At 37.5% G+C, this 26,615-nt stretch overlaps 1 protein-coding gene across 1 annotated transcript in view; it reads left to right on the top strand.

The window, feature by feature from the left end:
- The window catches only part of NCK2 (NCK adaptor protein 2), an 85,959-nt gene that overhangs the window by 19,134 nt on the left and 40,210 nt on the right, over positions 1-26,615 (top strand). The window contains exon 2 of the mRNA XM_039714319.1: positions 12,995-13,066. The gene's annotated coding sequence lies outside the window, so the exon portion shown is untranslated. The remainder of the gene's footprint in view (positions 1-12,994; positions 13,067-26,615) is intronic.

Raw genomic sequence — 26,615 nt, 5'->3', positions numbered from 1 at the left:
CTTTCTTAAGGTACCTAGTGCTTCTAAAAATTCAGTAGCTATAATTTGAGCACTTGATATGTTCATAGTCTGTAGGTAGGTTCTAGCTTTTAAAAGACTTAATTTTTACTGGGAACTGTTACTTTATATTTGTCAAGAAAAAAAACACTTGTGGCATTTGTGATATTACTCGTATTAATGAAAGGTTGCTATAACTGATTTTTTGGAGAAAAATCGTGCGTATGCTTTAGCAATTAACAGTGAGTTTTTGAGACTGTTGCTTTTAGGGTTCATGTCATAGACTTTGTATTCTGAAGCATGTGGGATGCATGTGCTCTTTTACAGTTTGAGATGTGTTACTTGCCTAAAGGATCTGTTCTTGTTATAGGATCCATATTTGCCATCATAGTCTACTGAAAGGAATGGTAAATTGCAAAAAACCAATATGATTAAAATCGTGCAGAAAGGAGAGGTAATTGTTCTGTCTCCTTTAAAGTTAACCAGAATTTCCAAATTATTTAAGTATACGAGTGCAATTTAATGTTTTCAGATCTTTATTGGTTTTAAAAAAACTCAGAGATTATATTCTTTGTAGGCAAAAGATGTTTGGATCATGAAACCAGTGTCTTCATATTTCTGTTAGTGAAGCTTCTGTTCCTGCAGGTCGATAAAGCCATTTTAAAGTGTGTGCAGAAAACCCCATGGAAATACACCAGAAGAGCCTATGTGATTGAGTAATATGCATGGAAAAATGCATCCACCTTTTGTTTCCTTTTGTCACAGAAAGAAAAAAAAAATACAAACTCCAGCCTCATTTTATTGTCTTTTAATCTCCCCTGTACCAAGAAGACTCTGACCTGGATCTTCCCATTTTAATTGTGGATCAGAGTACCAACCTTGAAATTACTTAATTACTCTCCCTCCCCCCATCAGGATCCTCTCTCTCTCAGTCTGGAATTTATCTGTTTCTCAGGGTGTAAGTAGGCATGTAAAGGACAAAATTTAATAAAACTGTAACTAGGATTGTTTAATGAAATGACTGAAATATTTGGAAGTCTGTTCTTTGGGCCTTTCTGTACTAGAAACAAAGTGTTTGGCATGTGTGTTTGAGAGTGGACATATGTTTTCCTGGCTTTAGGTTTTTTAGCAACAGATCATGTGTTTAAATGGCAGCATGACATTTTGATTTCTAGCCTGCATGAAGAAGATGATTTAGTCAGGTTAGCTGTTGAGAAAGAGCTATTCAACAAGGCTCTTGTATACTCTTCAGAGACAGCTTTGACTATTGTGACTGCCTACTACAAATGAGAGATTTTTTATTTGTTTTCTTTTGGTTTTTTGTTCCCAAAAGAAAGGACAGACCTGGCCATCTGTAAATGAGTAGTTGGATGAGCTTGGGAAATACTGTATGGAGAGAGGGAAATTATTATTATATATCCATAAATAAACGGCACTAAAGTGGTGAAATATTCAATGAAAATTTTGAAAATCCAGATAGGATAAGAGCTAATTTTTAAAATTTTCATAATCTTTTCAGTACCCTTCAGAGTAGTGAGGTTTTGTATTGATCTTCCCTCCCTGTTTTCCAACATGAAGTAACCCTGTGTTAAAGGGTTCCTTACTCAGGAAATCTTTAAAAAACAACAGACAGAAAAAATATAACAGCCCCTAACAAACAAGAAAATGTGAACTGGGACACCATTGGAGTAAACGTTGAATTCACCTGGTTGTTGTTGTTATTGTTTACATACATTTTGAGTATTGGGACCAGGACAAATTTCTCTGCCGCAAGCAGAAGGAACAGTTGTTTGAGAACTATGAAGTAGCAACTGGCTTCTTCAAGAGATGGTGGGAAGAAGAGGCATTTCCCAAGTCTTTTTGAAAAACCTGGCAGAGAAAGGTAGCTCTGAATTTTCTTTCCTGTAAATGAAATTTTATTAAGCTGTGATTGCCATCTATGTCATACTATAAAGATAGTAGAAAAATGTGCTGATTCTCATTTCATTCAGTTTATTGTCATACCGTATGGGATTTAAATGAGACCTAATGGAGTAGTAATTGGATTTGATTGGATTTGCAGTGCCTGTGTGACATGAAGGAGGATTCATGGTACTGTGCTCAGTCTGTTATAGAGAGCAAATGCAAAAATTAAATCTCATACAAAACTGGAAACAAATTGATTGAATATATCCTTAAAAAAAAAAAAAAGGGGAAGTTGAGGAAAATTGTAGCTCAATCATCTCAAAGCCTAGTTCTATGGTTTGTCAGAATGCTTCTGACAGGCTATTAACTGCATGATTCGGTCGGGAGATATTTTCAATTAACTGTATATTTTCATATATATATTAACTGTATATTTCCACTATATTAACTGTATGATGTATGTAAGCACAATAGAGTTATTATTAGTTTAGAAGTTTAGTTAAAATTATTGTGTTATGCTTTTACAACAGAAAACATGTGTTACTGATTGGAACTTGGTTCAAACTGGTAATATACAAAATTGCTGCCTTCAAAGATATGTCTGTGAATACCTTTGAAAAGGGGTTTTGAGACTAAGTGCCTTAAGAAAATGGTAGCTGCTCTTCATTGGCACTGCTTTTGAGTTAAAGCTATCTTGAATTCTGGAGTGCAACCTGCATTTACGTATTAGGTGTTTCTTTGAATTTCTTTTTGAATTAGCTCTATACTCTAGAATGTACCAGATTTTGACCAAGATAAGTTTCTTGTTTTCAGACTTTTTTGAGTATTGCTAATGACTGTAGTCAGGAAAAAAAAAACAGACAGAAGCAAAAAATACCCACCTCTAATTGTGTGAGTCCTGGTGTAAGAAGCACAGGCTTGGAATATACAGTCCTAAATACAGTCACATTAATAATGAATGCTTTGCTCTCTCCTGAATTTTGTGCTGTCTTGATACCAGAAGCAAGCACTTGCTATATATATATATATATATATATATATATATATATATGGTGAGTTATATCCTTACCACTGAAAGTGTTCTGGACAGATCATGTTTAGAAACTTTGTCTAAACCAGTCTCCTATTTTTGATCATCATACTTGTATTTAAAGGTTTATTCATAATACAGATAAGGATTTCTAGCTAGAATGCATTTACTAACCAACATATATTGCTTCAGTTATTTGGCACACACAGTTTTTTTCTTTTGTTTCATAGCAGTCTCTTGAATAGCAGTTTCATTTAAAAAACAGGTAAACTTGCGTTTTCATATGCTTGCAAAGAAAGAAAAAATATCCTTATTATTTCTTCGTTGAATTAAAATGCTATTTCCCTTTCTTCTTGATCCTTATCTGTTTTAAAACAACAAATAAACAGAATCCTGTTGCAGGGTTAGTAAATAGAATTTGCCACATAATTAGGCAGTAATGCATAGTTCCAAAGAAAAAGGGAAATCAGCAGTTAAAATTATTTAAGTAAAGCAGCAAGAAGTCATACTCTTAAATTAAAATACCATTTGTCAATGAATACCATTTGTCAGAATGAGGGAGAATATTATTTTCTTCTGTGTAGACTTCACGTAAATTGATTTTGTGCTTCTGGGAAGTTGGTATGTTACACTACTGCTCTTACTCTTTTGTTGGAAAAAGAAGTTTTGGAAAAACCAAAATGGTAGTTGAGGATCGAGAGGTAAGCAGAAATCTTTGTAATTACTTGAGTCAATATGTCTTTTTTCAAAGAAGTGGACCTGGAAGCTATTATCTTGGGGGCAAATTTGGACAAGGTAATTGGCTTTGACCTTTTGCCAGATGTCTAACAGTTCCTTTTCCCCTCTCCCTTGCATCCAGATAAATGTCATGCCTTTAGGTTTTTGTTCCCTTGTTCTGGTTTCAAGAGTGGAGCTGTTTGTGTAGCTAATCTGCGCTTAAAATTATTTCCACTTCTAACCCCAGTAGGACTCTCTTTTGGGGTATTCAGACAGAATTGACATAATTGGATTTCTGCCCAGATACTGTATTTAGATAGCTTTGGAGATGTCATTAATTTGACAGCTGCCATAGGAAATCTTTGTTTTGACTATTGTTACAGGGCCTGCAATGTTTCTATTGCATTTTCATTTGTAGTCTGCCACTGAACTGCTGTGATTAAAATGAGTAGAATAAGACACCATCAAATGTGTACAGGACATGAAAGGGGAAAAAATCAGTGCTAAAAACTTCATAAGGTAGGCTGTTGCCAAATTTTATTTTGGTGTGATGAAATTCTGGAATACCTAGTTATCTTCCAAACACAGTAACAGCACAGCCTGTGGCTAGAGCTACTGTGTGCTGTGAGGAACCAAAGCTGCATGAACGCTTCTCTAGTTGCCAACCTAAAGCAAAATTTCTGTGTGGTTCAGGCAAAAACTGCTTCAGCTCCTTTTCTGATGGTTAACTTGGAAGAAAAACCAGGTTTTTGGGTTGACTGTGTTCTTAGGAAGTGGAGATCCTAGCAACTTTGCCATTATTTCCAAAAGGCAACATGGCTCTAAGGATCTTTGTCCTGCATGGTGAAAATGGAGATTTTGGGGGCTGCTGTTCTGCCATGTTCAAAGAGAATGGTCACTGTACCATCTACCAAGCTGTGTAAGTGGCAGAACCACTTCAAAGTTCCATTGTTTGTCTTCCAGTTCCCTTTGGCTCTTAGATGTGAACCTCTAGTTTGGCAGTTTTGTACTTGAAACTCATGGAGGTTATTGCGTCTTGAACCTTGTTGTTTTTCATCAGTTACATCATCAGAGGACACTCAGAAAAACTTTATATCTGAAATACCAGTTTTTCACAGCCTTTGATATACAGATAGACTGTGACAAAAATATCTTATTCCTGCCAAAGAAGATAATTTCATCTGAGCATCACTGAGTACTAAAACCAGATATTATTTGAGCCTATTCTGGTGTCAGTAAGGGTGTTTTTGTTGAGTGTTCTCCCCCGGACTCAATTTTACTATTGCGTTCATTCTCATTTAGTGTCTGATTATGTGAGTTCTTCAGCCCTGTGCTTTTTGGCATTGTAAATGAAATACTAAGTTCCAGTAAGCAGTAGATCTCTGCTCTTTTTGATGGTGGTGGTTTAGAGAGATTTCTTCAACTTGCTCCCTCAGCTGAAGTTGTCATAGATTTCTGCACCTGAGGGCTGGGAAGCCTGGACTTCTTTCTGCTGTCCTGTCCAAGTCAAGTGGCTTGTTCATGCTGACAGCACTTCAGATGCAGTTTGCCGTAACAGAATAGGGCAGAGCTTGCAAAATCTTCAGTGTCAGATACTCTGCTTGGACAGTAATGCCTAGAGCATCCTTATTCTTGGTGGCTGAGTATCTGGAGGAAGGATAAAACCCAGACACCTTCAGCAAACAGGCTCAGGTGTGGGGAACAGTGGCTGTTGGTGATGGCAGCTTTTGCTGAGGAGTGCCCAAACCATGCCTTGTTCTGTAAATTAACCACTTGCAAATGGCAGTTTGAGTTATCAAGAAGTTTCTGACAGTAGTTTCCTTGAAGGCATCAGTCACAATCTAATCTGCTCTGTGCCTTTCCTCTAGTTCTCTGTGTCTGCCTGGTGGCTTCAAAGACAAACACTGACCTTGACCTATCCCTTTTAAAATCACTATTGTCATATATTTTAGCACCAAAACAGTAGTGGCAGTATTCTTTTAAATTCAGACGGTGCTGTGTTGAATGTACACATAGGGAAAATTTTCTTCAGACTAAGAAAGAATTAATAATTTACCAGAATAGAAGCTCTAATAAGGATTTCAGTCAGCCTTTAACTTTGAATTTCCAGAAAGCTAAGTCTGCCTTGGCTCTCTGTGACCCCTGGTACAGTCCATTTTCTGTTACATCTCAAACCATGTAACTGTGAGATCTATGTGCTTATTTTAAGTGTTAGTCATCTTAGCCATGAGTGGTGACCAGTTGTGTTTGCCTAATGTTTCTCTGATACTGAGTTAATGTTACATTCTCCTCTGGTAGCTAATTCATTGGAATATGTGGTTTTTCAGTTCTCTAAAATACATCTGTGAATCTTTTTCCAGTGGAGGTGTTGATTTTCAGTAATCTACATGTGCAGATTACTAGATTACTCTAAAGAGTATATTAACATGCTGTTTGTAGTCATCTTCCACAGTCCTGAAATCCACAGGTATTGAGTTAAAAGCTCTGACTCTAGTAGAGAGGTTTGGAAGAGCTGATATAATTCAGTGGGTTCTATACATCTTTGCCTTTAAGTTGTTTTACATGAAGATGCAATAGGAAAAACAGATTTGTGAAGGAGCTGCTTGGGGCTTGTAAGTTGCTAACCACTGGGGTCATCCTCAAAAATTCTGAGCTGATTTTATATTTAATGGAAAAGACTGTTGTCTTACCGTTTTTACGAACAAAACATTAAATTATTGATAAGAAAAAGGCTGAAGCTCAAATCGAACCCATTATTAAATTGTTTGTTTAAAGCACTACTTTGTAAAATTCTTACTAATGATAGATGCTGTTTCTAAAAATGGTATCTGTAATTTGAATAGAGCATCCTATTAAGGAAAACAAAATAATTCATATGCTGAAATCATGGCCCAGGTAGCTCACTTAGTGAAGTATTACCTAAGGCTGAAGTCTAATCCTTTCCTTTCCCTAGAGACACTGTGAGACAAAGTTTAAGAACAGCCTTGGTACATACATTCAGTTTCTGTTTATCTATTGGTAGTTATAATTGGCAATGTAGGTCTTTCCATGTATATTTGTATGGGTTCTTGAAGTGGTTAGAGCTGTCCTAAGCATGAATCAAGACCTTTGTTGCTTCTCCTGTGTACTTCTCCTAAGTATCCCTAAAACCCACTAGTCTCCTATGTGGGTTTTAGGGATACTTATCCATATCCTAACAGAGCCAGCTTGTAAACTCTTAAAAAAAGAAAATAAGAAAGGTTGCAAGCTCTGTTTTCTTACTGCAGATAAAGAAGAAAAAATAGGGGATTGATATAAAATGGGGTTTGAATACTTTACTTGTCGCTAATAGTTCTTGAATAGGAATGCTAAAAAAACCTGGAGCTGTGGTGGTGGCACAGCACCTTTGTTGTGAGCTTCCTTCAGCTTGCAGAGTGACTGGTCACAGCTTGCACTTATTTTGGTGCATGATTTCTGGTCTGAACAACAGATATGTGGGGTTTTGGTCATGGTGGTATTTGCTTTTGAGACTGCAATATGCAATATTGTATGTCTTCTCAAAGAGTTCATAACCTTCCTGTCAGGGAAGCTTTCTGGCCACCCATTCATGATTTTTCAACCGTGCTTTATGATTTTGTTTGTTTGGGTTTTTTTTTCTTTTTCTCATGTAGGGGCTGCCACAGAAGTTTGCAGCTCGGCATAATCAAATATGAATTAGATCATTATCAGCAGGTATCAAGATAGAAAATCCTGCTTAATCCTGGAATTTTAAAAATTGCATATTACAATGAGTTTAGGTAGTAATTTGTTATCAGTGTTTAGATTTTTTAATAGGTCAGACTTTTGTGGGAGAGCTAGAGAATGTAAAAAGCATGTGATTTCTCTTAAAATAATGTCAATTTGTACAATATACGTTATAGAAATCTCAGCAGATGTCTAACAGATGTATCTTTCCTCATTTCTTCCAGTTTAAAAGGATGCTAGTCATGCAAGTGATTGGAGAATATACATACAATAAATAGGAAGCTTGCAATGGCAGTTAGGTTTTGAAAGACAGTATTTATTTAAAATACTGATATTATTTAAAATACCAACTACTTGTGTGTCATGAGTATATCAGGTGGTTGTGCAAATATATGTAAAAATATTCTTGTTTTTTGAAACATATGTGTACTCTGGAGAATATGCATTTTAGTACAGGAGTTAAATGAGAATACAAGTCAGCATAAATTCTTTAATTGTGTGTGATTAAAGTGTGAGCCATGCATGTTTTCTCTAGCTGCATTTCTCTTCCTATTCTCCCCCAAGTATTTGTTTATTTAAAGAATAAAGAGTTGTTTGAAGGACCAATGATACGTGTCTAACTGCTTTCTCTTCGATACAGACAGCATGGCCAGAGGTGCATGACAGGAGCACAGAGATGATGCACAACCTCCTGCCTCTGTGCTGTTCAGCAGAGACATGACTTTCTTAGGGTAACCTGTGCAACCTTTGGTGATGGCTCCAAACCTGGACTGCTTAAAAAAGGCCGTTTAAACACAGAAAGTTGTCTGTGCTTCAACGGCTAGTCTCATTTTCATAGCTGGCATACAAGCTCAAATTTTTCCCAGTGTTTTAAGTATCTCACAGTCTTTTTTGCAAGCAAGGCAGTGAACCTATTCTTGTGCCTCATTTCACTTGCTTCCTCACTGTTAGGGAACAACAATCTTAAGAGAAGAAAAGCTTAGTTGTATTGACTATATAGTATAAAAGGATTTAAACTCTTTTGTTTGTTTCTAAAATGTTCTACACATTGTAATACAGTGTTTTAATTTGCCACCCTTTTGAAACCTGAAATACGATGTAAATGAACTTTTCCTTTTTATTTTCTCCTTGTGTTTCATACTGACTCTGAAAGTGTATTACTATTTTAACATAGCCATTTTCTTAGCTGTAGAAGAAGGTAATATTAAGTGACTTTTGAGACATTGTATTTGACTAGGAGGTTTAAAATACGAAGCATATACTAGAGTATTAAAAAGCTTGTTGGGTTTCTTTTCCCTTTAAGCAAATGCAGGCATTGGGCTTTTGAGTGCTTAGGCTGATCTGTCTGCTGCTCCATGGAACTGGATTGTGCTTGCCCAACTGTCTGCGTAGTTAAAATATTTTGAACATAGCCTATTTTAATGTAGCTTCTTTTGAAATATCTGCCTAATGGAGAAGTCTTAATGGAATACTTTAATAGCCCAAAGTGGTTACCTGCAATTGCTCCAGTGTATTTCAGTCAATTACAAAGGAAGGCAATATTTAATGTTGGAGTGAAGCTAGATGTTGTAATGAACTGGCAGATTGCCAACTTGATCTTCTCCACAGGAGAATTTGTATTAATGTGATGCTTTTCATTTGTTCTCCAGAAGGTCACCAGTAATATGTCAATTGGAGTTAAAATTCCCACTCTGTGCAGTACAGGTTTATGGTCAGATCATTCTTGTGTATTAGCATATTAAGTATCAAAGAGATTATTTTAGCTATTTCATGTCAGAATTTAAATAAGAGGTGGCTGAGTATTGGGAAGAGAACCTAAGAGAATTGTCATGGAAATTGTTACTGTAAGGCTGAATCTGGATTTTAGCCATGGAGATAAAGAAAATGGGGCACATTAGAGCTATTAGTGAAAGAAGAGGTGGTTAATAACTGTGGATGTTTCTTATAATGTAATCATTATAAGACCACTAATTTATTCTGTGAGGTAGTAACCCTTATAATAATGTTCTTATATTAGATGTTATTGATATTTACCTTCTGGTACTCGTTTGTAAGCATCAAGTTCAAACTTCTATTTCTGACTATTGACAGAGGCTTTTTAGTGTGGAACTTTTGTAGTCCTTGTATTTTGAAGATCTTGATTTAGAAAGCAAATGAGTGACTAAAGTTATTGTTGAAGACTAGATAAATTTGTCTTTTTGCTTTGTGTGTTTGTAATCCCATGTTCATCCAATTCCTATACTCTGCCATTCCTATTTCTTCCACAGTCTTCTGGTCCTCTGCTCTGGGCTCAAGGGAAGTGTGGAGTGTGAAGAGGCTCATGAGTGCTAAGGAGCCGTGGCATTTTACGTGTGTGGGGCTGACATTTTTCCAGTAGTAGATGCATTGATTGAGGTATGGCAAATGGATGTGGTGTTAAATGGTACAGAAGTGATGGGCATTGGGAGAAGACTGCCCACCTCTGTGTCTCCATTTGCTTTGCTGACTTCCAAAAAAAGTTGTTGACTTGATTTCCCGAGTTTTCCAGTGTTGCGCCAGTTTGTCTTTTGGGTTAAGTCCTGTGTGCTGCAAGGCTCTGGAAGGGAATTGAAAATAATTTCGTATTCTCAAAATTTAACAATTCATTCCCAAGAATGGCTGTGCTATCAAATATTTCTTTATAGTCCTGGCTAGTAAGACATAGGAGAACCAGAAAACTCCTTGTGTGGTGCAAACTCTGCCTGGGGGCAGGTGGTCCCAAGCCCTAACTGCTGTTATAAATTTTTGACCCTTGAGAAGAAAGGCCCTGAACTTCTGAAACTGAGGATTGTTTCAAGGAACATATTCTAAAGGAACATTTCAAGGAATATTTTAAATATAATTGAAATAGTTGAGGTCTGGGTTTCCATCCCGAGTTTCTGTCACTTGGCAAATCAGTGTTTTGGGCAAAGCTTTGGACTGTGGGGGTATGTGATGGAAATTGGCTACTCCTCTGGGGAAGTGACTGTTAGTGTGACTCGTAGCAGAAAACTTCCTCTGGCTCTTCCAAAGCCAAGTGAAGATTTTTATCATGAAAAAAATAGAAAATGGGGTCACAATGCAACGGGATTGAACCCAAGGAGGACAGAGACCAGTCTGCATCTTCTGCTTGTGTATCTGTTATGTTAACAGAGTTTTAGTTCAATCTAAGTGTTGTTAGGAATGATGGTTTTTGTGCATCTTCTTCCTTTGACTATTTGCACTATCACCATTAACATTCCAAACTACTTTCAATGTGTTTTAATTGAGCTGACAAAATAAAACCATTCTCCCTGTACAGAAGGAAGTTAGCATTGTTATGTTGAGATAAACACATGACTCATTCTTTTCTTATGCATTTAGATGGAATTTGGACTCTTTCTTTTTCCAACTGTACTTCTCTGTTTGACTAATAGATACAGGGCTCGTTTTTCAGGTATTGATGATGAATAGTGCTGTTTTCCAGCTCACTTTCAAACACATGTTCTGTTTGCAAGTGTGCATTTGTGAAGGTGTAAACAATAATTGAGGGAGGTATTGTGTTCTTCTTTAAGGAAAACAGAAATACCATAACAAAATCAGAGGCTTGGTACAGCACTTCAGTGATAGATGGTAATGAGCAGTAGATGATTTGTGAGGTAGGACAAGGAAAGATAGTACTATTCAGAAGATCTTGTACCAAAAAAATGAGGATATTTTTATTTTCTCTTTTTTACCTCTTAATGTTAAAAATGTCCTTGTATTATTGACAGGAGAAAAACATGTACTACAAAACATTCAGCCAGCAGGAAAATAGATCTGCTGTGCCTCAGGGTTATAATGTTGCTTCATTTATTAAAGCATCTGTCCCATTTACTTGGTATCTATCCTGCAATTTCACTAGAGCAGTTTTCAGTGGAAACACAGTTAAGGTCTGTAATCGGTTCGAAAAATTGATACAGCCAAGTGTTGTTGCCTGTGGTCTGAGTCTGCAGAACACTGAAAACCCAGGTGGGGCAGCAGCTATTCCAGCCACCATCTGGGAGAGGAAAAGGGATTTATCACCCTCCAGTCCTGTCTGCTTTCTGCTGTCACAGGCAAATCTTCATTCAGGTGGTGAACTGGATCAGAAGCCTCTTCTGTTGGAACAACATTTTCTCATAATTTGCCATCCTCCATTATTCATTTATTTTTTTAATCTTGTGTGTTTTTCAGTAGGGCTGACAACAGTTTGTCTCCCCTTGCAGTTGCTGGGGACCAAAGGGTGAGCTTCCAGGAGCTGAGGGTCAGGGAGTCTCATGTTCTTTACCCCCTAACAATAGGTTTAGGTTTAAATGTTTGTCAAACTGTGAATTTAGTAGTTCTGTTATTACACCTATTAATGAATGGGAGAGTAAATCTCACTTTGAAACATTTGTGTAAGGTATTTGTAATACCTTTGTCAATATTTTTTCTTCTCCCCTCACTTTGTTATCGTGCATGGGATCACTGGGTGACTTGCTCTTTTGAAGTTAATTTCTTCATAGGAGGCTTTTGTAGAGTCACAACTGCTTGGAATCTTTTCAGAAAAGACTTGGAACAGAAACATTTGTGCATGAGTGGCCTGGGGTTGAGTAAGAGTTTTAACACGTTGTCCTTATGAGATAGAGTCTGCAGCACAAGGAGTTGCTGAGAACTTTTTTTTCTTTTTGAATTGGATCTTAATGGGTTGACACGGCCTGAATTTGTCAGACATCCAGTGGAGTTAGAAGGGTCATTAAAAAACAGAAACAAGTGTTTAAATACTTTGACCTCTCTTCTGAACAGTTACTATTGTGGCTAGAAATATGTAGCAGAACAGTGGAGGCCAGGAGGGACCTCTGAACAAGCCATGCACATTCTGCCAAGGCTGAGACTGCACGTGGGGCAACGTTCAGTAGAATTTGAGACTCTCCCAGGAAGAAGGCCCATCACTTCACAGGGTGTATGTGGATGCGCTTGGCCACCCTTTTGCCTTCTTTGCATCCAGCCAGAACTTCACTGAATGTGGTTCTATGACAATTTGACAAGCTTCACCACTGCTGTCAGAGCTCTCTCCATGATGCTGGGTCACCATCTCTTGTGCCAGAAGGCTTCAAGCCACATGTGGTAGTAATCCATCTGAATTACACATCTCTATGTGTGTGAGGGCTTTCTGGATGGAAGTACTTCACTGCCCCACAAAACTCCTGGCTGTGCTTTTGTTGCTATACTTCTTTAACACATGTAGAGACAATTTCTTTTTCTTAGAAAGTACAGTCAAGTTAAACTGACCAATACAAGAGTAAAGGAAACAGTAAATACTTGTGCTTTGTAAAATATAATCTTTCTAAAACTAGGCTGAATTTTTAATTCCGTTTCTTGATTGATTTTTCTCTGTATTATGAAGGCTTAACTTGTATGTAGTTTGGATTGTTTGGGGTTGAAATGACCTTGTATTCATTCAGAGAAGTGAAATATGATGATGAGTTTTGTTTATGCTAAACAGGTAGATCAAGTTCAAGCCATAGCCATTCTGCTTTCACTTCAGCATCTCATAGGAGGTTTTGACAGTCTGAAAGCTAAATTACCTATTTGGAAGTGTTCTAAGTTTAGTGCTAGAACTAAAATATATGTTTGTTGTTTCAGGCGGTGGTGAATATAACTTTGTTGGAGAGTCCTGCCTTTCACTGTTGGGATCCTTTTAACAGTGTGTCAAAGGTGAGTGGTTCAAGTTCAGTGGTTATTTTTGTAACTTAAGATAACAAGTGAACTGGATGTATTGCTTGATTTTGGCTTTTATGTAATATCAGTGTAGTTGTGATTTTTAAAATTTTTTAACTGATGGATGAATGATTAAATAGCCTTTTTCTGTCAGTGGTCGTGGGCAAGTTAGTTCTAGTTCTTACATTCAGAAAAAAAAATTCCAAGAAAAAGTGATAGGCTCAGACTATTAATTGAGAACTAGATATTGCTTCCACTGTTTTATGACTGCTGTCTCCTGTTACCTGCTGTTTTGATTTGGGATGTTTTCCCCTGAAGGTGCTGCCTGAAAGCACAACATGATGGTGTGGGAAGTATGGAGGAGAAGCAGTCATCCATAAACCATGGTGGGGCAGGCTTTGTATTATTGTTTGGTTGAATTCTAAAAACTAAGTAATAGCTTTCAAAGTAATAGCTTTCAAAGTATTGGGTGTAAAGACGGTTTTTGTGTTTTCTGTGAGAGCAGAAGAGAATTGCATTCAGTGTATAGAGAGCATCTTCCTAGGCTGACTCTGAAGACCTGAAATAATCTAATGAAGCTGATGTTCCTGTAGAACATCTTGTTGTGGTAGAGTTTGGCTAGCTTTTTTTTTTTTTTTAATTTGTGTACCCTATTGTCAGTTTCTAGTAGCTGTAGTTGGTCTCTGTGGCTTGGTAAGAATTTATTAACATTACTGCTGTACCAAAAAGATAGAAGCAAAATGGCAGAACACTGCATAAGCATTCAGCACTGTAGTAACGCAGCGTAGAATCTTGGCTTTATTCAGTACTTTACCATGTGGATTTGTTATTTCTTACTCAAATTCTCTGTTTAAAAATAATGTTGCCTTATTCAGGGGGAAATTATGAAGTCCAATTATTGGCATTTTGGAACCTTCAAATGGAAAGCAGTAAATTATGTGCCTTAATATTTGCTGTGAGTTCTATTAAATACTTAATTAATTGTTATGAGATGTAGAATTTAGATTTATTTATTCAATAAAATGAAGGTGAACCACTTAGAATTAAAAATTCAATCCAGTTTTAACTATAATGTCTCCATATGCTTTTGCAAATGATTGATTTTCCTTTAAACTGAAAAGGAAATTCTGAAGTAATGCTGAGATAGTGGGCTTTTGCACTATATTTTCAAATTATCTGACATATGTATTTAAATGTAGTGAAAAAAATTTGTAACCCTGGCCTTTCTAATCAGTAAATTAGTATAACCTTGAACACTTGGGTGTTTAAAGACTGATAGTGAGAAACCTTTTGTTTTCTTTAATAATTTTTCTATGATGTATAAGTAGCAAAATCAAAATATTCTTGAAAGAGCTGTAAATGTGAAAACAAATACACAATCCTAAAGCAAATGATTCATCAAGCTGTTGACTTACTAACTGTAAAATTATTTTTCTGCAATAATTTATTCTCAAAGTTAAGCCAGTATTTTATTGGCTATGGACTAAATTACGTATTTCAAATGTGTAATATAAAACACATTAGAGTTTTGTCTTTGGAATCTCTTATAATAGTTTTAAGTTAAATATCCAATGAAAATAATTTTAAAAATAGTCCACTGCTCACTTAAAGGAAATAGGTGCCTGAAATCTTTGTTATGTACTTAGTCATCTTTATTTCTTGAGCTAATTGCTGCGATATATGGCATATTGAGCAATTTTTCTTTTACTCTTTAATCCAGTAAATGTGAAGGGTAACCATACATGCTCAAAGTGGAGTTCTTTCTATCAGGTGAAGGTTTTGTGTATTTTGTCAAGAGGCAGTGAGTAGCTAACAGCTCACTGAAAGGAGTTGAGGAACTACCTGGACATGTCATTTGGTGGGGTGTGTAAGGAGTGTATCTCTTTTTGTATCCTCCTTATTTTATTGAAGAATGAGTATCCAGGATATGTGTATGATTGGACCACACTCAATTTCAGTAACAAAATTAAATCTAATCATATTAATATTTTGTGCCTTTTTCCATCATTTGTGTGCTTGTTTCTGATGGACTGTATTCAGCTTGGTAAATTTGTGAATCTGCAAAACCTGGAGCATTCTAATCCTGTTCCCAAAGCGAAATGAATGTGTAGGTGTAAGTTCAGTAAAGCCTACTTTTGTAACGCTTTGTTGAACCAGGACATAGTAAACCTTTTGCCCTTTGAAAAGGAAATTAAATTGGCAACAAAGTAAATTTTCAGAAATTACACTCCACGTCCTTAAACTTCACCAAACTGCAGGCAATCATGTATCCTTTCAGGATTTTGTTGTGGTTATCAAGGTCTGCCAGGTCTTCTTTTATGTAGCTGGGCAAGCTGGCTTTTTTCAGTTGTTTGCTTTCCTCTCCCTCTCCTCTAACATCATATTTTATGTAGCGGTATTCTGTGCTTTTGAACTCATCCCTCATTCACTTGCAGTAATAGAATCAAAACGAAGATCTCATATTGTATTTTCAGAACAAACTATTTTGAAAAGTGATTGCAGTATTGATATGTGTATTGAGGATTTTGTATTTTAGATTAAAATCTTTTGGGAAATGGTCTGAGATTTTTTTGATACTTGATGCACTTGTATGAATGATTGGTTCTTTAGGGTTGCCTCTGTACATGGGAGGGAGATTGTTAGATGAGATCAGAAGCAAACCAGTATGAGCATAGTTATCGATGTCTTCATACTCAGCAGATTTGTCAAAGGCTACAGTACCACATCATAGAACAGAAATCCTTGTCTGTAAACATTCTCAGAGCAACCATGAGGAGATGAGCTCCTCACATTTTGAGACCTGCACACAGCTTCTGACCAATTGATCCTCCTCCTCTGTGCAAGAGCAAAAAGCACCATAGACATTTCAACTTGTTGGAACTGTTTGTGATACTGTATCAGAATATTTCTTGGTATTTTTTTGGGATTCAGCATGTTTGTAGTTGTTGATTTTGGGTATTTTTTAACCCAAGGAAAATGATACCTATTCTCAGTGTTTCCTATGAGTATTTTTTTGGGATTCTGCATGTTTGTAGTTGTTGATTTTTTAACCCAAGGAAAATGATACCTATTCTCAGTGTTTCCTATGAGTTAGTTGTGGGAAACTTTGATTCTGACAGTTATGAAGGGAATGAAAGGTATGTGCTGAGTGGATGTCTGGATTCCTTTCTCTTAAAAAAATATTCCTGTGATTATGCCAATTATCTCAGGTGCCCAAAGTGATTGTAAGACTTTAAATGCAACTTCAGTGTTACTTAAATATGTTTACAGACATTTAGTACAATAAATGAATTTAAAGAATACTGTTACATTATGCGAGTGGCATAATACTTTCTAACCTATAATTGAGGATGGTGGGGAAGAACACTTTCAGCCCACTCTTACACTTTCATTACCACAGGTACGCACCTCAAATAAATTGATCTTCCCTAAATTACATTATTTTAGTATTTTTTTTTAGATTTTTCTTTCCTACATTTTTTTTCTGTTTCTCTTTTTAGTAATTGTAGCTCTTTGCTTCAACTATAGGCATGTTTTAATAATACAATATTAATAATAATATGAAAGGTAAGAATCAGTTGTCTAATTTTTTTCAGTTTTGATAGTTTCATGTGCAGCTCATGTTTGTAGGTATCATCAGTGCCTGTTACAGCCCACAAATGTCCTTTGCAGTGTGCTTTAACTGCAGTCCCTATGGATTCCTCATCAGAGAACACTGTAAAGCTTTCATCAATGCAGGAAAATTAATTTCAGTAAAAATATAACAATGAGTACATTTCTTTCATGATGGAAGTAGTTTTGGCATATGACAGCCAGTGTGGACTCTGTCTTGTCATCCAGCTTGTCAGTTTTTCTGAGCCAAATGGTTTGGTGTGTCATCTGGATGTTGAAGTTGGTGAATTTCACAGAAGGGAGGAATATTTAAAAGTTAGCGTGGTATATTTCTTGTGGAATTCTGTTTCTAATAATTTGGCTAATTAATCTTGGATTACAATTACTGTTTGCAATGTAGTAACAAAGCTTCAATTGTACTAAGCAGAGAGAACTGAGAAAATGAGCTTGTCCTGTTGTTTATTTTTTAAGCCAGTAGCAGTGCAAAGCACAGAGTACCGTGCATGCAGATGCAAACCTTTTACACTTTTTTCTCCCTTTTCCTGATTTTAAGTTTGAGAGCCTTATTTTAAGATATCACAGGTTCTTTGCCATCTTGTGGATTGAAGCCCCACTTTCCTTTGTACTGTCTTTTCAGACCCTTTTTTTTCAGGGGTTGCCTGCAGCTCTCATCCCTACTTATTTTGGAGGCTGTCGTTTGTTTCAGCTGCTCTTAGTTGTTCCTGGCAGTAGAGCCTTGGTGTAGCTTATTTTCTACTTGCTCTATCCTCTCTTTTATCCCCCCACCTTTCTTTTACATGATCCTTCTCCTGATTTTTGATTCAGCAGCTTTATGTGTAATCCTTCCAGGTACTGTTGTTGCCACTCAGACTTTTTTCCTCACTGCTTTGGGTCCTTGAATTTTTGTAGCACACTTTTTCCTTGTTCCACTTTTTCCTATTAATATTTAAAATTTACCAGTAGCCTGATTTTTTTTTTAATGTTCATACCAACAGGCATGCTCATATATATAAGCTAGAAATCTGTCTTATGCAAGCAGCTACAGCAGGTGATGTCAGAGAGATTATTTCCCTGAAGCAGCTGGTTGTTGGGGGTTCCAAATTTTCCCAAGAGGCTGATTTTGAATTCTCTATCTTGCACCACAATCCATAGCTCTTAGCACATTCCCTGATAAGCTCAGTTGTCTCATACCATTAGTTCTCAGGTTATCACATACCAGCCCCAAAAATGCTGTTGAATGAGGGTTAGAGTTCTCTTTATATTTGATCTCTGAATTTGTTTTTCAAGATTAAGCAGAGTATTAGTTTTCCTTGCTTAGTTCTCCCTGAAGATTACTGAATGGTATTTTCTGCCAGCCTTAGATTTGCATGGGATCTGGAAAGATCTGTTCCATTATTGCTGGAGAAAGGGCTGGTTTATAATGGTGAAGATTGGGATGCGTGGTGATGTGAAATATTTATCTCAAAATGAAAGGGTGTTGACATCAGTGAGTTACTTGACTGTTTGGACTAGAACTACAAAACTTGTGTATTTATGTTTATAAAATTGATTTTGAAACTACCTCATAAACAAGACTTTGACAATTATGCTCCATAGAATTTGAATTTACTGTCGAAGGGATGATGGAAACTAGCGTTCTCAGCTGCTGACTTGCACTTCAGGCACTCTTTGGATGCATGGCTGCTGTAACATTCTTTCTGACTGCAGTGAATTACTGAAACTTCAGGAAGTCTTGAGCTGTGAGCTGTAAGTCTTCTTCCATGTGACTGCTCACACATCATTATGTGGCTAAAATGGGGGTGTCCCATTTGTGTGCTGGGCTTATGTCCATTGTGTGAAGAGCAGCTGCTGCTTTGTATTCTTCAGGAAAAAAAGTGGTGGCAGAGAGATCTTAAGCCTGCTGGTTGTTGTGACTTGCTTCCTGTCTGCGGTTTAGGAGAAGGGGAGAAAAATGACAGCACAAACTAGATCACTGGTCAGCTAAAGATTCTGGCCTGTAGGTGGGTGGCTGGGCATTTTGGCATTTCCACATCCTGAGTCTGTACCCTAACTAATGCTGAAAAATTCTTGAAAATAAGAGAAACAAAGCTGAGGGCAATATTTGATGAAATTACATAGTGCCGCTTAGCTTTACAGATGATAGCAGACTGTTGGTTTCAAGGTGGAGTTTATTGAAGTCAAATAACAATTCAGACCAAGACCTGTTCCTCAGAGTTTATTTTGCAAGAAACTAAAGAACAAATAAAGTAAAAATGCTTGGTATTATTCACTTGAAACAGTCAGGGATTCTGTGGTAGAGGAAAGGAAAAGGGATGTCTCTTCTGTAAGTTCTCCCTGGAGTCCAGAGAAGAAGGGGATAAGTATATCTTCCTACTTGTCCCTATTCTCTTTTTTCTCTATTTTCTCTACATTCAATTTTATTCTCTGTTACCTCAAGGTAATTTGTGAATTTTTTCATACTGGCTTCTGTTTCTGTTTAGTCATGGGATTGTAACTTGCTTCTCCGTTAATACACTGCACTACAGCTTCCAGTATGTGTGTGTTGGTTTCCATCAGAATGCCTTTCTTTGAGGCTTGATCCAGGTTTGGTAACAATGTTGTCTCCTTTGAGTAAAGTCTGAGTTAGATAATGAAGAAATTGTCTACTTATGTTGTAATGTTACTTTTAACAGAGTTGTGGTATGTTGCTTTTGGATATTGACTACAAGTAATGCTTAGTACTTGACAGCATCTTGTAGTACTGTAGTATTTTGTATGGCTTCCAGCTGGTGTTTGAGAGCAATGGCATAGTAATTTTTATTGAAAATCAGTAGCAGTATAAATTTTTTAATTTTACTAATCTAGAAGGAACAAGAACTCTGTGGTTAAAGGTCCATATTTCAGGCCTCTGGTTTTGAACCTGTTTTTTCTTTTATTTAATCTTTTTTCTTGAACAGATGTTAATCCTCACAATCTCGGTCCATGTTTGGAAATCACTTGGCTGCTATTATTTCCCTTTCATTTTTGTTGATGCATTTTATTGTTATCTGGCAGGAGTAAGGAAGAAAATGTGTCTATGAGTGTGTGAGGGTAGAATGTCTCATCAGTGCAAGAGTACATAACATTTCTGGATGAAAGGGAATGTGATGTAGCAGCCAAAACCAAATACTTAATTTTGAACCAAGTTATTGCAGGGAGGTTTTATTCAGGAAAAGCAAGCTTTGGAGAAATTTGACAGAAGATAAAAATAATAGGAGGAGATTTAAAGGCATTTGGTTCAAACACTGAAGGTGAGAGTAGGAATGAAGGAGGATGAGAGTCCAGCATCACAAGGCAGTGTTGGTCTCTCCTGAATGTATATTTTGCTCTTAGAAATGTAGACTTTTCTAATTGCTTAATTTTGGTTTTGGGTAACTGTTTCTATGGAAGAAGTCAGATATTCCTACAGTGAAAATTTGCTTTCAAAAGCTTATCCTTTGGAGCAGCAGATCTGGTGCAGTGGAAAATTGTGTTGGACTAATAGCAGTGGAAGAACTTTTGAGATTGTCTGTGTAAGCCGTCTTAGAGCAGCTGCCACCTGAACTGCAACATAAGAGCTCAGAATAAGGAGCGTCTTCCTAACGTACTTACAGAAGCATGTGTTCTCTGGAGCACTCCTGGGGTTTTAGAAGAAGGGTTTTAGAAAATCCCCTTTCATCCCCTTCCCTCTTCTCTGAAAGGTGTTTCTCTCTTGGCTTTGTGTCCCTCTCCATCAACTGAGGAATTAGCAATAACTAGCTGCTGTAATTGTGTAGTAGAGCGCTCACAAGTACAATTTTTTTGAAGAGGTCCTCATTTAAACTGGAGGAAGATCTGCAAGAAATAATTTGATTGAAATAAATGAATGCTACCAACAATCCAGACCAAAAATGTGGTCTTGGTTTTAAATTTAAAGCATTCTTTTAGAGTTATAGGACAAGTCAGTTTGAAACCTGTTTTGTTTAGGAAAGTTTGAGGGATAGTGTTTCCTCTACATTTGTGTTTTGGGAGCAGTAAGAAAGGATTCCTGTATTGACTCTGAAGTGCCGTTAGATGGAAGAATAAGTAATTTTAAGGGGAGACTGGGATTGCCATTTCTTGCCTAGGCTTATACTTTCTTGGTTAGCACAGCAGTCAGTGTGGCTGACTAAAGACTTGTGAAGCTGCAGCATCTCATAAAAGATCCAAGAGTGTTTCTTTATTTAAATTGTGCTTTCACTGGGTGCATGTCCTGTCAGGAAATTAAAAGCATAGCTTTCTGATTAACTATCTCGTGTTCCAGTCGTTTTCAGGAAGATGTACAGATTTATACAGGAATAAATTTAATACTATTAGCTGTCTCTTAATGAAATGTAACACTGCATCTTTCAAGCTGCCTCTTTGGTTGTTACATGCATAAGCACAGAATCAAGAACAGTATCTTATGTCCAGTGATTATTTTTACCTGTATTGTTCAAAGACCCTGCTTCTAGAAAGTAGCTTTTTGCCTGAGAAACTCTCCTAGATATGAGAAATAGGTGTTCATTAACTGCAATTCAGCTTTGGAATTTTGCTTTGAGATTTAAATTGGGGAGTATCTTTTTTTCTCCCCCCACTGCTACCTGCACCCTTTCATATTGGATAAAAATTCTGGTCCAGGTGACTTGTAAAGAAAATCCAGAAATCTAGGAATTTATTTGGCATTCAAAATGACAGTAAGCTGGGAAGTTTGCAGGAGCAGAGTCTGAACAAGACCTTTAAATTAATTAGTACTTCGTGGACTAGAAAGTTTAAAATTATTACAATTAAAATTGTTTTCTCACTTTCCTTCTGAGGTAGATTGATGGGGCAATTTTTGGAAAACCAAATGATAAATTGCTTCAGACTATAGAGTGAATGTTGTCTAGAAATGGCCAATATATTCCTTTTTTTTCCCATTTAACAACTTTGGAAATAAATGGGTTTTTGAACTGAGCAAACATCTCTTCCTCTTTCTAGTTAAAAAGTGAATATATGATTTTTCCATTGGGGAACAGAAGGTCAGCAGTTCAGTTTTATTTTCAGCATTTTATAGACAGTTTAAAGTGAAATCCCTTGAAAAGTAGGTAGCGGTGTTTCAAGGGATTAGCAGTAAAACATAGCAATCCACAGTGATTCTGAGCTTTGTCCTTCTGTGCGAGATCAAGGTTAAACTTCTTATGTCTGAGGACTGTTCTTTGTTTATACAATACAGAAATGTACTAATACTGCCAGTGAAGTATAACTCCTGCAGACCATTGAATGTTTGAGCTATGGGAAAAGAAGCAGCAGTGGAAGAAAATCTTTCAAACAGTTTTTTGGTTTGTGGTGTTTTTTTTTTTTTTTTTTTTTTTTTTTGAATTCTTAAAGAAATTCAAGGATGTCTCCTTTATAAAATCTCATGGTGTTCACCATGTCCTGAATGGCTGGCTGGTTTAATTTTGAGAAGGAACGTTTACTGATAGTAAGGATGAAAGTCTGTGAACAGGAGTATACTTAATTTTTTCTTTCTCAGAGCATGGATCACCAGTCTGTCATACAGCTAAGGTTACCTAAATGTCCTCTCAGTAGAGCATCTGGGGTTTTTTTCTGACCTTGTGTACTTGGCTCCCTCCTACTCTGTTTTTGTAAAGAGCTGTGGAGAGGTTGTTAGGTGTGAAATGGTTTGTAATTTTGCCTTATGTAGACACCTAAGGTATGTTTTATTCTTCCTGGACTTTCCCTTCTCTTTTATCTTGTTTGTTTTTTGATTCATGTGTTTATGAATAGAGAGGTAAACTTAAATGCTGTCTGCTGGGAGAAGTGGAGAGAGCCATCCAGAGCAACAGCAACAAACATTAAGCTTATCTGTGTCTCTGACTTTGTAGAAACACTGAAACACCCATAAACCAATGCAGAGATATGGTCATTAATCATTGCTGCTGTTTTAGAGGTGAGATGAGGTCACCTTTCCTAAAGTTTTCTTTAGGGCTGCAGAGTTTATTAACTGCATCATTTTTTCTGGAACTGCTTTTAAAGAGTTCAGGAAAAGGTGAGCCAATGCTCTTTCCTGGCCCTCTTGCTATATCTAAATATGAGGCAGTTTGAGATTCTGTTGTGTTTACTCTGCAGCCAAGAAAAATGGGCCAAAAAAGCTGCCGCCTTTCTGTTTGTCTCATATTGTTTGTAGTCAAAAGGTCTGAAGACACTCTCTCTGCACAGTCTGGGTATTCCCAGTGCTGTCTAGAATGTAGCGTTGCTCTTGGTTGCCTTCAAAATAAAGCAAGAAGACTTTTTGCACTAGTAGTGGAAAAAATCACCACAGGTTGGGTTATTCACAGTCACTGCATTTGCATTAAGCTGCTGATGGAGGCAGAAAAAACCCTTGCATCTGCTGCCTGTACTTGCCTGAGCCCTGCCTGCTGCTGGGGATTGCAGCAGCAGGTGCGGGAAAGGAGCTTGAGGGCAGATGGCACAAGCACAGCGAGGGCAAAGGCTGGAGGAAGGGCTGGCCAAGAAGAGGGATTTTAGCCAACTTTGTTGGAGTTGCTTTATATTCAGACTTTTTTTTTTTCTTCTCATCTGTCAACAAATTAAAATCAGCAAAGATGACAGTTCACATTCCCTGTGTTTTCTGGTAAGTATCTAATAAAAGGGCATGGAAAGTCTTCAAGATAGCTTCTTCCAAAGGGAAGGGAAATACCTTCTTCCAAAAATACAGTCTGCGATGAAACAGTAAAAATAATCTAACTGCCAAAATCCTCTTGTTGTTGTTTTTTGGGTTTTTTTTTTGCTTGATATCTAGAATATTGCTGGTACTGTCTGTTGATTTTTGTCCTGTTTTCTGAATGACATACAGATACACATTTCTTAAAAACATCACACCTCCCAAACAAACTGAAACATGTTTGTTTGGTTTTCTTAATCCCTTAAGGTTGTCATCCCATGTTTATGGAAAGAATTTGAGCTAGGTTTTTCTCACAAGCCCTTTACATGTCTGTTGGTGACTATACTAAACTTAGTTAAAGACTTGATGAAGGGTTTGCTCTGTAATTTCTATTACTAGTCCTATTTATCTTCTAAGCATAGGTAGGTTACAAGGCTTGTAGCTAGTATTGTGTAACTGTAACATGAGCTGCTATAATACCAACTTGTTCTTGTAGAATACCAGCTTTTTGTACTTTGAAATAGAACTTTAAATTTAAATCATCTCTCAGAAGCTGAAAACGAACACTGCCTACTTTATAACAGTCACACTGTTCCAAAAAAGGCTACAGAAATATTCTTTTCAAGTAAAACATCAAAAGACTTTTTAAAAAATCCGCATCCTGAGACAGCAGAGCCCTAATCACGTAAATAGAAAAGATTGTACTTAGTATTATGTGTTTTAAAGTCTGCCACGTTGATTAAGCATTTGTATCTTGAACTGCACCAGATGAGGAAATTTTATGGTATAGCAGTATTACTAATAAAAATGTTAAAAAAATTTTGAACTGGGAGAGTTAGCTTGTGTGAAAGTAATGACATAAAACAGGAGCGCATAAAATTAGAGTGGTATTGCATGATTAGTAGGCCAGAACTCAGATTTGCGTTCTGATGTTGCAGCAGCCTATGTTATAACAGCCTGGATGGCTTTCTCTTTGTACCACCAGGGAAGTTAGCAGCCCAAAGTATCTGCTACTTTTCCTAGAATCACAGAATATTTAGGATTGGAAGGGATCTCTAAAGGTCATTGAGTCCAACCCCTCCTGCAGTGAGGAGGGACATCTTCAAGTAGATCAGGTTGCTCAGAGCCCTTTCTAATCTTGAATATTTCCAGGGATGGAGCCTCTTCCACGCCTCTGGGCAATCTGTTCCAGTGTTTCACCACTCTCATAGTAAAAAAAAAATTAAAAAAAAAATTCTTTCTTATATCTGGTCTAAATCTACTGTCTTTTAGTTTAAAACCATTTCCCCTTGTCCTATCCCAATAGGCCCTGCTAAAAATCTGTCCCCATCTTTCTTATAGGCCCCCTTTATGCACTGGAACATTCTATAAGGTCATCTTTTCTCCAGGCTGTGCAACCCCAACTCTCTGAGCCTGTCTTCATGGAAAAGGTGCTTGTACCCACCGATGATCTCGGTGGCCCTCCTTTGGACCTGCTCCAACAGGTCTGTGTCTTTCTGTGCCGAGGGCCCCAGATCTGGATGTAGTATTCTGGGTGGAGTCTCACCAGAGCAGAGTAAAGGGGCAGAGTCACCTTTGACCTGCTGGTCCTGCTGCTTTTGATACAGCCCAAGATGCAGTTGGATTTCTGGGCTGCAAGTAGACCTTGTTGGGTCATGTCCAGGCTTTCATCTACCAATGCTCCACAGTCCTTCTCTATAGAGTTGCTGTCAATCCCTGCATCCCCCAGCTTGTACTGGTGTGGAGTTGCCCTGACCCAGGCATAGTACCTTGTACTTGGCCCTTTTGAACCTCCTCAGGTGAGCATGGGCCCAGTTCTTGAGCTTGTCCTTGTCCCTCTGGATGGAATCCCATCCTTCAGTTTTGTCAGCTGTAGTTTGGTGTTATATGTGGACTTGCTGAGGATGTGCTCAATTCCCCCATCTGTGTCACTGATGAAGACATTGAACAGTGCTGATCACGGTAAGGACTCCACTTGCTTCTTATCTCTATCCAGACACTGAGCCATTGATCAATGTCCAAATACCCTCTGGATGTGACTGTCCAGCCAATTCCTCATCCACTGAGTAATCTATGCATCAAATCCATATCTCTCCAATGCAGAGAGAAGGGTGTTGTGGGGGACTGTGTCAAAGGCCTTACTGGAGTCCAGACAGACAACATCTGTATCCTTTCCCTTATCCACAGTTGTAGTCACTCCATCATAGAAGGCCACTAAGTTGGTCAGGTAGGGCTTGCATTTGTTGAAGCCACTTTCTCACAAAACCATTAGCAATTTTATTCCTATTTGGTATTCTCCAAGTCTTATGTTGTGCTTCTTCTTGCAGCTTTTGACATTGTATGCCTCAAATTATGACTCTGTATTAGCCTGAAAAATGGGCAGCTATGACTGCGAGGTGACTTTGGCTTTCAAGAAAGGAAGGAAAATGTGAGCTGGAAAATTGCCCTTGCTGCATTCATTGTGCTTGGCAGCCTCTTCTTTTAGGGCATCCTCCCCCGGTCTTGTACAACAGGCACTTGTGCTACACCTACCTGCTGAAGTGGAGCTTAGAGAGCTGGAAAAACCTACAGCCATCAGATATTGACAGCACTAGGAATCTGGACTGCAAGCAAAACATAAGTGGGTCTTGCTTAGGAGATGCAGCCTTTTTTGTTTAATACTATTCCTTTTCCTTAAATGTTGAGTTTACATTTGAAGCAGTCCGTGCTTGCTTATTTCACCTGAGCAGACTCATTTGTGTGATTGACATCATGAAAACATTGGATAAGAAATTCTCTTACTAACATCTTTTTATACATTTTTAGATAAACACACAAAGATTTTGTTTTTGTTGAATGTGAAATGCTACACTGACTGCTTAGCAGGAAAGATGTATTTCTGGGTGTTTCTAACATATATTCACCTTTATTTCTTCTTTTGCCTTTTAAAAAGACTTTTAAGCCACTTACAAGACAAAAAAAAAGTGCTTAAGTTCTGTGCTCTATTGGAGCTATGCAGAAATTCGTTACCACTAAACTATTCTTGAGGTTTCCTGTTTTCAGTTGTTCTGCAAGGAGAGATACAAGGTGCCGGCATGTAGCTGCAGCTGTATTAGAGATTGGGTTATCAGATCTCTTGTGGGGCTGGGACAGGCCAACCTTGCCTGGCAGCTGTCAAAGGCATTTGGCTGCAGAAACAAGCTCCAGCCCTCGTATCACTGTGCCTGTAAATGGTGGCTGGCCACACCAAGGGGACAGGGTCGGAGGTGTGTAGGTAGCAAGGTCAAGTTAGTACTGCTCTAAACTACTGGTTAA

This window comes from Passer montanus, unplaced genomic scaffold, assembly GCF_014805655.1.
Source record: "Passer montanus isolate IOZ18808 unplaced genomic scaffold, ASM1480565v1 scaffold3, whole genome shotgun sequence".
Classification (NCBI taxonomy): Eukaryota; Metazoa; Chordata; class Aves; order Passeriformes; family Passeridae; genus Passer; species Passer montanus.
Note: the sequence above shows the minus strand (reverse complement) of the source record. Positions and strands in the feature narration are given on the sequence as shown.